Source organism: Vidua chalybeata, chromosome 9, assembly GCF_026979565.1.
Source record: "Vidua chalybeata isolate OUT-0048 chromosome 9, bVidCha1 merged haplotype, whole genome shotgun sequence".
NCBI classification, from domain to species: Eukaryota; Metazoa; Chordata; class Aves; order Passeriformes; family Viduidae; genus Vidua; species Vidua chalybeata.
In genome coordinates, this window is record NC_071538.1 from 19,904,167 (window position 1) to 19,918,592 (window position 14,426).

Consider the following 14,426-nt stretch of genomic DNA (forward strand, 5'->3'; position numbering starts at 1 on the left):
AACCAAATAAAAATAAGACTTCCTCAGTCCTTAATAAGAAGGTGTCTGTTTCACAAAACCACTGACTTTTTAGAAAGATCCTGTTTTCTATGCATTTCAGCACCTCACTTGCCTTACTTCTGTGTGTAAGGACAATTTAAACAAAGGTGATTATAAATAGTTAAAGACATTTCCATTTGTAACTGCAAACTTTTAAAGCACCTAATTCGGACTTGTCATTTGAACTACAATAGACAAGAGGCAGCTTTAAACACAATGTGTTTTTTAATAAGAACAGAGAAAATGATCAAAGGAAAAATTTCACTTTACTTGTTTTAGGAAAATGGCACCAACCAATATTTTTTTAATATACAGAAGGTAAAAGAGGGGAAAATACTCACAATGCTAACTACAGCATGTGGAAAAGAAAATGAAACATATTAGTGAGAATGACAGAAATTTCAGGACAATTTTAGCAAAGTGTGAAGGGATTTTGAGTCAATACTTGAAGGTTATTTTAATAATAGCTACAGCCTATTCAAATAAAAGCTTAAGAACCCTGTGCCTTTTTCAGCTATGAAGATGTTTAGCAGGGTTTAGCAGTTTGCAACATGCCCCAGCTAAACCTGAAGCCTTTGTGCTCAAGGATTGCAGATCATTTAGATTAGGACTGCCACAAAGAAATGTGGGAATATTACACTCAGACCAAGAGCAAGAAAACTTTCCTTAATCTGTTTTCTTGGTGGTCACATTGGAATCAAATCCTAAGAAAGTCAGACATTTCACAGATCTACAGGAAACAGAGATAGTCTTTACACTATTAGGTCACTATGTTCATTCTCTTGCCAAAGCTGGATTGCTCTCCGTAGTAAATTCTGAACTGCTTCATTCAGTCTAAATTTGAAACAACTCATTTTAATAGGGCTTCCACACTTCCCAAAGAGAAAGTGTAAAATATTCTTGCCCTCCAGCATCAAGTGTGGTCATCCCCTTTTCAAACCTAACCCCCACCCTTGCTACAGCATGGGGAAAACTGTGTTATATTTCCAAACCTCAGTTTCCCTTGCTATTAAAACACTTAAGAGTTTCTGATCAAGAAACTGATAAATTCTTCCCTTTCTGGAGGAATAAAAAGATACAAAATATGCTGTTAAATCTGTATGGGAACAGTAATCCTTCAGTTCTTTAATAATGGGGTGTTCATTTACAGTCTCCAGCTAAATATGTCCTTCCCTACCACTGAATGGGTTTAATCCTTTAAACACTAGTCTTTTAGAGACTTTCTTTTTCCCTGAAGTTCCTCATGTGCTAATGACACTACAATGAAATAAAGTCTCCTGACGTTCTGCACCATAGAGTGTGATGGCAGGATTTCCTCCCATTCTCATTAGAAGCTCCAGTTCCTAATGCAAGAACTTAGGGCAGATGTAACCCCAGGACCTCAAGCCTTCACCAGTTTATCAGTGCAGTAAAATGAAATCTCAGCTTTGTGATCTGCCCGGCTTTAAGTCACCTGAGTATTTCTGCTGTGGAGTAACTCAGGACCAAAGCTAGCCCGACTTTACAGCCAAGAGATTTAAAGAGTGCCCTTTCCTGACTATAGAAAGTCATGTCTAACAGATGTCACTACCATGAGGCTTCCTCAGATAAACACCCAGAATACATCAGCCAGCCAGCTTATTTGTATTTCTTTTTACTATTTTCTCACTTAGACCATTCATCATTTCAATTACTTAATTTACTAGTGTTATTTTAAGTCCTTCCACACCATTGGCTGACTAGCTTTGGATGTAATGGAGTCCAGAAGCATTGCTAAGATGAAGCTCCTCAGAGCTGTGAGGGGAATTGTGACTCTAGGAAGTGAGGATGATGCATTTCATTGTCCTGTACTGTATTTAAGGGGAAGCATTCGCTATTTCACTCACCAACAAAGAGAAGGGGCTATTTTTTTGAACAGACAAGCAAGCTAGACTTCAGCTATATTGACTTGGTTGTTTGATACTGATCATTGCCAGGAAACATGTTTTTCAGAGTATATACCTTTTACTAGAGAAAAATATCCATTCAAACTCACACTGAGCTTTGTCTTTGCTGTATCAGCTGGAGCTGTAACTCCACTTTTGCATATAACTTCCATCTGCACATAATACCCACATTTTGAAGGAGGACCTAAGACTTACTAATTTGATGTCACCCTATCAGTGAGCTGACTTAGGAGGCATCTTAAAGCACAGGTGATACTCTCAGTCTATTTCCAATGCATCATTGGCTTCCGTAGGCCATCCAAAATCTACAGGTCAATATTTGGTTCACCTGCTGAGGATACCGTGAAGGTATGTTTATCACCACCTATGATGGTACCTCCCAACCAGGAGGAGTGTGCTAGAACTACCTACTGATTTCTCTTGTAGCCAGCCACTGGGAAGAAGTATTTTTAGTTACTATCATCTGAGTTGGCAGGTTATGACTCAAAGTCTGCGTGCATGATTACACACACAGAGTTACCTAAACAAAGCAATCAAGGTCTAGGCTAGTTCAAAATTACTACTTATTGGTCTATAGAGTGGTATTTATCAAGTGTTACAAAAATATGGAGCACCAAAAAAAAGAGTGTAAAGATATCCATTATTGTAAAACACTTAAAAATGTCTTCCCAAGTTTGTAATAAACTTTTAAAAGAAGGTGAAATGTATCCTAAATTTTTCATGGTTTATGTTCAATTGAGTATAGGAAATCAGCTCAAAATGACAGTATTAAACTATGAATGTTTGTGTGCATCATTGCAGATAACTACCTGAAAGATGTAAATCAATAATATAACAGATGGGTGAAGAGAGAGATTGTTTTCATATGCAAATGGAATGACTTAAACTAGTACAAATCAGAAATCAAGACTGTTCAGCAAAAGGTTTTCTGAAGGTTATCGAATTTATATTTATTAGTGATTTTTCCATCTCATTTAAGACAACATTAAGACCGGAAAAATACAAAAGTGACATCTTCCACATTACTTCTGCACATAGCAATATGATCTCCTTCTTCAGCAACATGATGCAACAATACCAAAAGGAGACAGAGTTTATATACAGGCTAAGTCAACTAAGATTCAGAAATAATAAACACAATCTGATTATTAACAGACTGCAAAAAGAAGCTATTAAAAGCAGAGAGAAGAACAAAAATGTTGAAAGACTCCTCAGTCCATTTTAAACTGTTTTCCTTCACCTGACTTATTTCTAAGTCATTTATGGTTTGATCTCTCTGTATGAGAGATCAAAAGAGATTTGGTGATACTGGAAGATACCTTACAGGCTAGTTTTATAGGACTCTGACATCCAGGTAAGAAAAATGCATTTGAGGATCCCTTTATATCTATTTGTTAATTTTGAGGTAATTTGCTGATGAGTTTTCTTACATTCTGTTATATGGATTAGTGAAATTAATATGATCTAATGAAAGAACAGTGTTTTACATTTTCACTGAAATATTGTCCTATTTTTTGATATAACACGAGAAATCCATAATCAATATTCTCCAGGTCTGACAGGATAAAATCTTCCAAATTGGGAATGAAGAGAGCTGTTTCCTCATTTGGAAAACCTAGCATTTAATCTCAGATTAATCAGAAATGCCTGGATATAAGAAAGTCTTCCTACACTTACCACCATTTTCCACAGGCTGAATATTTGTAGAACATCACAGATGTAGTTTCCTGTTCTCTAGATACATCTGGTAATGTCATCAGGCACGGTCACTGGGGTGGGTCCCCCCATTTTCTTTGGCTCAAGTTTTGACCTCCCCTAAAAAGAGGTATTCAAAGCCAGCGGGCACCAGTTGAGTTCCTTGCTTTTCCATAAGCAACAGGGCTAATGGCAAACAGTCAAAATATTCTCTTAGAAGCTTGAAGTTGCATTAATATGAGCTTGGGACTTTACCAGGTCTTTGAATGCAGACTTTAGACTTTTCTACTGTAACACTACACATATGAATGTTCTGAAGCTTTCATTACCTGCAGGCTTTTTTAAAAACAGAAGAATGTTTGATTTGGATGGTTGCACTAAATTAGGGGATATTAATGGATTATACCCACAGCCTCAATAGTAATTGCCAGTTGTCTACAAGTAACTAGTTCTATACGAAGGCCAAAATTATCAAAGCAAACCACAAACAATAATTCACAAGCACAAAACATGTGCTCTCTGTTTATCTTTCTAGGTTAGTGTCTCCAGTCTAGGCAGAAACTTCATTACTTCTCAGATAAAATGGCAGCAGTTAGAATTCAGAAACTCAGCTTTATTTACAAGTGCATGTAAAATTTTGGGGAAATTGTTGTGACACAGCCACCTTAGAGATATATACATATTTATACCCAGACCTAAAATGAGTGCAATTAAAAAACAGTAAGAGAGAAAGTATACTGGAACTTCCTTAGTCCTTTTGTACAGGCAAATAGAGGGCTTCAGATTTTCTTTCAAAAGCATATCACCCCCAAACCCAAGCTATAGTACGCACATATGTGTGCATGTAGAAACACAGAATTTCCATTATTGTTTTATTGTATAGTGCTAAAAAATAGGCTGCAAAGTGAAAGGGAAACAAAATATTAAAACTGAAAAATTAAATGTAAGAAAAACATTCATCTGAACTCTTTATGGAGTGAGTAAAGCATCATAATGCAAATTGCTGTTCAGAAGCGCAAACCTAATAATCAACAACGTGATACTTAACCAACAACGCAATAGCAACAAACATAAATAGAATAGAACAGATCAGTTTTGAAGAAAATTAACTAAAATATCTAGAGATGGCTCTTGTTTATGCATAGAGTTTCAAGTGAGATTAATATACCTTAAAACTTTTGCAAATAGCTAACAGGGCAGATGTGCCCCCACAGGAGCATTTGTGTCTGAGTGTTGTAACTACCAATGAAGTCTGTGCAAAACAAAAATATTGCAACTTGTGATAACTGTGACTGGACACATGCATGTTGGGATCTGACGCCTAATGCTACTGCAAACTCAAGTCTGTAAAGTCTGCCAAAACACCTATACTATGCATTTGCACGTAGTCTACTAATTGGTCTAACAACGTCTTTGCAAATAGTTATAAAACTGAAGTTGCTGAGGTGCAAAAAAAGTATATGCACCAGCCACCCCTGACTGGAAACATATCTATCCACAACAGTTATACAACAAGCAATGGCTTCTCAGACTTTTATTCAGTACAACTTTAAAAAAAAGTCTGCTTTTTCCTTCTAAGTGATTTTTCATATTTTATTTTCTATCTTATAGTAGTTATATATAGTATAGATGAGAAAATGTCTGTATCAACACAGAAAATCATTCTGGACAGGAATATTTGAATGCTAAGGCATATTTCTTTTCAGAGTAGTTGTAGCTTGAGTTGTAGCTTGACTCTGGGCATCTTCAAAAATAAACAGTTACATCTCTAGACTGAAGTCTCACATAATAGACAACTTCATAGTGTAAGAAAGAGAACAGAATAAGAATATGAGCAACACCTCTTATGATTTTCTCACTGTTGTTTCCATAAGTTTGCAAAAATGTAATTTTTTTCTTTGGGAAGCTGACCCTTTGAAAAAAGTAGCAGAATTACGGGTTGTGTTATTTACTTCGACATTTTGAAATTTCAACATTGACATTCACTCTGACAAAGAGCCAGGGAGCCAAAGAGCAGGTGGGACAGGCTAAGAATGTGCTAACAGATGCAAAAGTAAAAACTCAACTAGGCAAAAAAACCAGCACATCATCTAATCAGAGCAGTTCTGAAAACTGAGATGCTGAAAGTAAACAACAAAAGATTGGGTATCTGGAAAGAGCTCCTGGAAGAGTAGAAATGTAATAGAAATGCCTCCTTCAAGAAAAGAAGGGCATAATAGTTACTCCCACAAAGTTTATGCTTTAATAAGGCAGGTGTTTTCAGACAGGATGAGAGAACAGAAATCAAGTTCTAAGTATGCAGTGGTATCAATTTGGAAGAAATAAATTATGAAGAACAACATCATGAGATGCGAAAGCCATTTGATCTTTTAAAAATCCAAGTTCATAGCTATTAAATGCAATTTGGTGAAGTATTCACCCATAAAGGAAAGAAAGCCTGCAAAATGATAAAATACTGTAGTCTGCTGATCAAGGAAAGATTACTTTGAAAACACATTATATTGAAATCTTTGCTGGTAGAAAGCAAGCATTATTTTTCAGATGGAAAGCAGACAGGCATTCTCATGTGAATTTAGCAGTCTCCAACCACATGAATATGGCTAGGGTATAACAATCCAAATCCCATTTTATTTTAGATATGAAATGGGATCACTGTGTTTCTGAGGTGTTGAGGTTTCTACTATCTGAGCCAAACTCAACTTCATGGATGGTGAAACAATTTTTTAAAAGGATATTACACTTCAGAATAGCTGTTACTAACAGGCTGCTCAGATGAGCTTTGAGTCAAATTTCATCTGTACGGTAAAGGCTTCAAAAAGGAATAGTCCACACGCAGGGAACAGACACCAATATCCCTAGTGGGCAATCACACACTCAGTACTTTCTCCATCACTAAGAGTATCTCTGGAATTCACAGCTATTACCATCATTATGACAACTTCCCACATTGCTTTTCTGGTTTGAGTGTCATTTAATCATCTGCAGAATAGGCAGGGTTTGTTTATTTTAGACTTTATTTATAGATTTTGTCTATTTTTTTAGTATGAAAAAAAAAATTTTAAAAACGCACAAAAATTCAACACCAACCATACAAAGCTAATAGAGAGAGGAGAAAAAGCAAATAGTCTACCAAAAATGTTAAACAAATTAGGCCAAAATGAGTCACCAGCAAGATCTTCAGATGTCATAACAGCAGTTAGCTATAACAGAGGGTAAAAGTCCTTCCACTCTTCCTGTTTAGTCCAGCCAAAGATACCCATGATCAAGATTTGAAATTCTTCACATCTAGAAGGACAAGTATCTTCCAATACACTACTGTGTAGCCTTTAGGGAAAGCAATGTTTCAAGCAGGCAACATTCTTTACTACAACACTCTTCTAAACTACCAAGAAACTTTGTGAAGGTAAGCTGAAAGAAAATTTATCAACACAGACTCTCCCCTTTCTTTTCCACTCCACCCTCTTCAGCATGCTTTTGCCATTATGCTGTATTACCTCAGGACTGCTGTTTATCCAAAGATTCTTCCAGATGTAAGAACTAGGAATAAAGTGGGGAAGAAAAGGGAAGAGGGAAAAATCTCAGGTTCATGGCTTATGTCCATATGCTTTTTTTTCCCCTTCCTACTGCCTTCTGCCAAACAAAAATATATTCAGAGTCTTCTGTTGTCTTGAAATGTTTCAGGCAGTTCATCAGTCTATCACAGCTAATACTAGTTTTAGTCATTAAACAAAAAGTGAATACTTTTCCTCTGGCTCTTTTTATATATACAAATCACTCCTTAAAATTGCCTCAAAATTCACTTTCAAGTACTTCAACTGACATTATCATGATCTAGAGAACTCAGTTCCTGTAGTATATGTAGGTGCTACTACTCTTCTCTTGAAAAGCAAAGATTGTTTATATTGAGTGTCATTCATTCACTTTCATCTTCACCCCCACAGAAGAAAGTGCCAAGATTCCACTTTCAAAAGGATCAGACCTTTGACCAATCTGGTTTACCCCACAGGCTGAGAAAGGTTCAAAAGAGCAAAAGAGGAAGTCTGACCTACTCTTGTTCTGCGGAACAGACTCGAAATCCAAACTATTAAGAAGCAGCATGGCTTGACTACTCAGCACACAAAGGGCAATAGTAAAGAATGCAATCAATGAAGTGTTTCCCAGACCCTCAACTCTTAATCCTGCAACATTGCAAATAATGATGAACTTCAGACTTTTCTGAATTTTAATTAATAATGATGTCTTAATTTGGGGTACAAATATTCAAGATAGAATGTATAAAATCATGGAGCAGAAAAAAGAAATGTCTTGAAGAGTAAACAGAAGAAAAACAATGTAATCAGGGTGAAGCTGGAAGCTGGTGGACTGTGGTCATTGGTAGCGAGGTAGCTGGGATTGAGAAAGATTGTTGAGGAGAGTAGTGTAAATGGAGTGTTGAATGACTTAGCCACTTAGTTCCTTGCTCTTTGTTTGTGTTGGCATACAGGAAGTCCAGCAATCCTAACCAGAAGGTGATAAAATCAGAGTGTGTGGCTGGGTAGACAGAGAAGTAGACCAGTAAAAGTGCAATATACATCAGCACAGAGCATAAATAACACTGGCTAAGAAACTAGAACAGCTTTCTTTCATATGTCACAAAGTAGAGACAGAAGTACTATGTAACAATACAACACAGAGCTGAATAAAAGTGAAAAAAATAAACTGAAGATTTCTGTGACTTTAGCTCAAAAGGAGGCAGTAGCACTTGCAAACATTTAAATTAGTTTCAAGATACTTTGTATATCTCTGTACATGAATCATTCTGTAGAAAGTAAAGACACACTGCATAAAAATTTTAGACACGGGGTCTGGCTCAGCCAGTCCAGCTCTCCCACAAGGAGAGCCTGGGTACATTCACTGCTTTAGGAATGATTGATGCCAGGTCTTTTGAGCTCTAAAGAAACCCAAGATGTCATGTTCAAAAAGAGTAAATGACAATATGGAAAACAGGTAAGCAGACTGTATTTTATAATAATCCATCTACAGCAAAACATCCAAGCACATACAAATCACCACAGTGAATAGTAACCTTTCAGAAAGGCTCCAAGAGTACCTGCTTCTTGGTTTTGTGTTTTAAGTGGCAAGATACCTAGTGTTTCTTCATGACAAGATCTTTGTCATGATATCCAAAACTAGTACAAGGTAAATTATTTGTGAGCTTCACCTAAAATTGCAAAGCATATTCCAGTGAATCATACATAGCATTTGCATGGTTCACGAGTTGCTGCAAAGAACTACTATGCAATGCTTAGGAAACCAGGCTTAGACTGTGCTGCAGTATCAGCTCTTTGTTCTTCTGCTCATTTCTGTCTCATTGCTAAGCTCAGAATACTTACTGCTCTGAATGATCTAACTGATCCTCTGCTGGTCTGAAGTGATCAGCTGCTGGTCTCAGTGAACTCTGCTGGTCGCAGTGATCTTGGCTCAGTTGTCTGGCAAAAAAAAAAAAAAAAGAGGAAAGGCAAGTATGGCAATGGATAAGTCCAATCTTTATTGACTGGAGATGTTTGCAAAAGCAGAGAGAAGAATAAAATGAAGGTATTCACACTGCCAATGTCTAACAAGGGAGGACAGGCAAATGCACTATGTCATCAATAAATAGATAGGCTCTTCTTAAGGTTCACTTACAGGAATAAAATTTTCCTCTGTGAACAATTTGAAAATTGTTTTCCTTTGTATTTCTTGCCCTCAGTTTTTCATACCTTGTTTCACTTGTTTTTGTTGGGTTTTTTTTAAGTTTCCCAACTTGACCTTGCAATTACAGACCTAAAGAAAAACTACTTTTAGTTCTTGCTTCCTGTGAATTGGACCACACAGCTGGATTTTCTATTTGTTTAAAAGCAAAGGTCTAAGTTCTGGAAGATGCTGAGTGCTCTCAGCTTGTTAACTTCATAGATCAGAAAATCACTTGACAGCAGTACAGATGCAATTATTTTTTGATTACTTGGTCTGCCGTCTCTCTGTCTCTCTCAGGCAGACTTTTCCCCTCCTAGACTGTTCTACCCACCTCACTATCTCTGTACAACCTCTTCTTGTTTTTCTCTTCTGAACTACACACGCATATATGGAACAGCCCCCAGATTCCTTCCTTCCCAGAATGGTTGGGAAACAACTGAACCGTTACAAATTCCCCTATTTTCTTTGCACAGATTCCACAGTCTTTATAACCAACAAGCATAAAAGATAGCAAGGTAGTGACTATGTGTCCAAGAAATCCTTCTAGCAAGTGTAGAAGCCAGGGTGTGGCCAGAAACTAGACACTTCACTGTATCACTTTTGGTTTTGTCCTGTAATACATCAGCAGAGCTTCCTCACAAACTGCATGCATTAGGAAAAAACCTTTTTTTAAAGGCTGGACTCATATTTCTAAAGCATTATAAACTTTCATACCACATTTTAAACTGTAAAATAATTTTTAAAACCTGTATTCTAGTCAAAAATTCACTAATTCAAATTTACCATTAGACAAGTGACATATCAAGAGCTTAATGAAAAAGTGTTGGGGTAAGAGTTTGGTTAAAGACAGGATTTCAAGAGGTACATTTCAAAGATATAATGCAATTATAATTAAGCTACCTTTAGATTTGTACAGCTGAACACAAGTTTTAAAAAGAACTGTGTCAGTCTGCTATAGTAGCTTGTTCCAGACTTCCCTATTCTGTGATACAGAGTGTATGAATTTTATATAATATTAGCCAAAATCTAAAGGCATAATAGCAACAAAACCAACCCCTCCATACAAGCTGAGAACTCAGCTTGTATGAGAGAACTGTCTTTCAGCCAGTATACATGATTGTCTACATAAATTAATTAAATTAATACAGAATACAATTAACATTTTTTTTTCATCTATCTTAATTTTCCAAGCAGCTCAGTTAAAAAAAGAGGAGCTGTTTCTTTTTCATTGCTGCTAGTTTCACATGTGAAACAAAAACAGACCAACCTGAAGCCTTTTGATAAATATGATATTGTGGTAACTGCAGCATTCACTTTGTATCCCATTTCTTCAAGTTCCTGTCAGCCAGATGTCACTTGCAATGCAAACACCAGAAAAATATGAAATAATAATTTCATACATCATCTATGCGAGCACAAGCCAGTCAAACATTCAATACAAATTCAAACTGCTACTACACATAAAGCAAATATCATCCAAATAATATTTAGAATGATTGAAAGGCTTTTGATTTGGAAGTGTATTCTCTTAAGCTAAGTGGTCCCCAAGACCATCCAGAAAATTCAATTGTTCCATTTTAAAATGTTTTCTGCCCAAAATTATATCAAATCCTAATGTCTCAGTAGAAACACATGGGATTGGATTGCTGACTGGGCGCCCGATGTCAAAGAGGAATCTAATTTTCCAATGGCATTTCCTCATCCTGTCTCACCAAAACACAAAATTGATAAAATTTTAATGGATAATTTTCAGAGCAGGACATTAGCTATCATGCTGGGAAATAGTGCAGGAGAACACCATGTAGCATCAGAAAGGCAATGTATCAGAAGACAGTATAAATAAATATTAATAAAGCACATGCCTTACATTTTATATTTTCTCTTGCAACCAGAAACAGAATTCAGAAGGTAAGTTTTGCAATAACAGGCACATCACTCTTCCCTTCTTTTCCAGAGCATTTTTTACAAGTGTTGTCCTTAAAATATGGGTGTGATATGTTACTTAAAAGGGCACAGTGTTCATCTTTTTACTGGGGTGACACAGTCACAGTCAACACAGTCCTCTTCTCATTGACATCAATTGTGAAAGTCATATTGACTTCAATGACTACATCACTAACCACTCCATATAACAAAATGTTTTTGTTAAATAACTCTGCAGAAAAATTGCAATGCTGGGATAAATGAAACATCACCCTTCTGGATCTCCTGATGGGGCAAGGTACTGCAAGCACTTAACACCCAAAGCCATGACAAGATGAAAAGGACTAAATCCTACTCCTGATGACAAATAAGTTATACTAGGGAGAAAGGTACTAATTAACTGTATTAGGTTATCACTCAGTAACAATGTAAAGTACAAGTATGGAAATATGCTATTTAAAATGTGTTCTTCTCTGAATAATTTTCCTTTCAATTAAGCTAGGTCATTAATCGTTTAAATTTGAGACTTATTTAGAAAATACAAGTGGACAGGTAAAAAAAGTGAAATAAGGTTTCACTAACCTTTGTAATTTATTTTGAATTTATAACGAAAGTGTAACACAGTGGAATATATTTTGAACTAGACTGACTCAGCTTTCCAGCACCCATTTTTTGTCATTTATTACTAGTTGGGTTTTGAAATCTGTATATATATATATTCAGGGTATTCAGGTGAGTGCATATGCTGACAGAGAAAGGAACGGTAGCACTTATGCTTACGAGGCTATATCTGCTTTCATCAAGAGTTAAGTCTCTAAAAAACTTTCATAAATATCTAAGCAAAACTCACAGAACTTTAAAACGACCACAACAAAAGAAAATCACAGTGATTAAAATGGAGGTTTAATTTTCTGGGGGAGAAAAAGCCTGCCCATGTCATATGCCAAGTCTACCACAGATTAGTATTTTTCTTTTACAGCAAACTGAAAAACATCTCTGAAGTGCTCAGATTGGTTAAAGACTAGGGCTCGTCATGTAGACAAAGATACTTCCATAGCTACAGCTTATATTCAGAAATGCTCACTTTTATTTCACTGCTCAGAGGCTGGAGCCATTGTGAAGAGGAAGAAATTGATATTTTGATAGAGCTCTTTGTGGTTCACTGCACCTCTCTTCCAGTCAGCCTTGGTAGGACACTTCTCCAGATCTAGCCAATAAAATGCTTTTGGCACAATGCAGAAATCATGCTGGAGCTTGCTAAGACATGGCATCCCCAAGCCCCAGCTCTGAGCTGAACATAACCAACCTGTAAGTGCTCTTCAGTGAGTTACACCTCCCCCAATGCTTTTGGCATTTTTGCCGCACCAATCTGCCAAACTGCCACACTTAATCTACCCTCCACACCAGTCACTGTCGCTCCTCCTTTAACTCAAAGGAGTTCCCCTTTCTAAAATAGGAGAGAAACAAAGCTAAAAAATTGGACGGTGGAGCTGGAAGCTATTTTGATGTGTCTGAGTAGGAGAAGCAAGACCTCCCTGGCTCTTTTGTTCATCTTTCCTGCTCCATCTTCTACAAGTGGAAGGCAGTCTCCATTCTCTCTGTTAATCAAAGGCAGCAGAAGAGAGTTCTGCTTGCATTGCATAAACATTCCACTGGAAGGCTATTCAGTGCAGGAAAGAAAGTTTTTCCAGAGAGGACTGAAATTCTCAGAGGGTTGGCAAGGTATATTGTCTTGATCTGGCTATTCAGAATAATGAAATCTAAACAGACTTTTATTAACAAGTCTTTTCACACCTCCTCTGCTCTCAGCAGCTGAGCTCAGCACTGAAAGAGAAACTATAATGCAGTAACTTTGAGAAGCTTTCTGTGCCTCTCTCAAATGAAGCATGCATTGCTTACCTAACTGTGCATGAGTACTGTACAGCACCAACATCAGCTTCTGCCAAAACTCTATTACTGGAGGAAATTGCAAATTTGACAGATTTGCCATCCTGAAGTCATAATGGCCTAAGAATGAAGAGGAGAGTGAAACAGATAATTCCCTGACCAGATTTGCTCCACATCATGGCTGATCTGTGATGATAGCCTTTGGTAGTAGCTCAAGGGCTCAAAAGAACTCTTTAATTATCAAATTGACTTATAAGTCGATTTCCAGCTTTGCAAACACCACTGAACTTTTATTTTAACCAGGAAAAAAAAAAAAAGTACACTGAAAACACACCACAGCTGCAGACATTTTTCTTTCTTATTTAGAGAAAAACTGAGACTTATAGTTTTACCTATCTCTTTTTCTCCTCAAAGGCATTTCACTTCTCTTAGTGCCAGCTGAACCTCTCTTTTCTGGTTCTTTCTTTTTAAGACTTTGAAGTTTCTAAGCAAGTGGATTAGGTGGGTAACTATCTGTTCAAGACTTTGTGGGACATATTCAGAGTAGCTAACACCAGGTGGGTAGATACTGGAGCAGGCACAGCAGGATTGCTCTAGAGGCTCCTGGCAGTTTGGATAACTGGTACATCTATGCAACCTAATCCCATATTTTGCCTGCTCAAATAACACACCCCCTTGTATAACTTGCTGGTGGTTACCTGTATCAGCCACTTCATCAAATAAAATCTGAAATTATTACATTAAGTTCTTCACACAATGAAGAAGGAGCCCTGCATGCAGAAATATACTGTGTTGGTTTCCACAAGCTGGACTTACTGATCAACAACAGGGAGAAATTATACCATAAAATAGCATTTCACAATATTTATGCTTGAAAACATGCAGCTCAGCAAAGGTTGGTTTTATGTGTCTGTATTCTCTTTGCTTAAAGGTTGTTTAGAGATACATTTGCATCTCCAAGACAAAGTACATGTTAATTACCTCATGTTTGTACTGCACTTTCAGGAAGGAAAGCTATATAAGTGCTAAGTGCTATTAGCATCATCCCCTTCTATTTTTCTCTTTCAGCTTTTAAGTGAATATAGTGCTTGTGAAAGTTGTTGGATTGACAGCCCTGGAGACTGAAGTCTAAAGTGCAGCACACCCGCTGAGCCAAACAGAACTAAAATGTACAAAAGCTTCTCACCAAATTTTAAATACACGCTTCATTTAGCTATTGTTCTATGATGGCATGTAATACTACTA

General features: G+C 36.8%; 1 long non-coding RNA gene across 1 annotated transcript in view; it reads right to left on the reverse strand.

The window, feature by feature from the left end:
* The window catches only part of LOC128792463 (uncharacterized), a 361,852-nt gene that overhangs the window by 247,208 nt on the left and 100,218 nt on the right, over positions 1-14,426 (reverse strand). Inside the window, exon 8 of the long non-coding RNA XR_008432418.1 lies at positions 9,032-9,127. This is a non-coding gene — a long non-coding RNA (uncharacterized LOC128792463). The remainder of the gene's footprint in view (positions 1-9,031; positions 9,128-14,426) is intronic.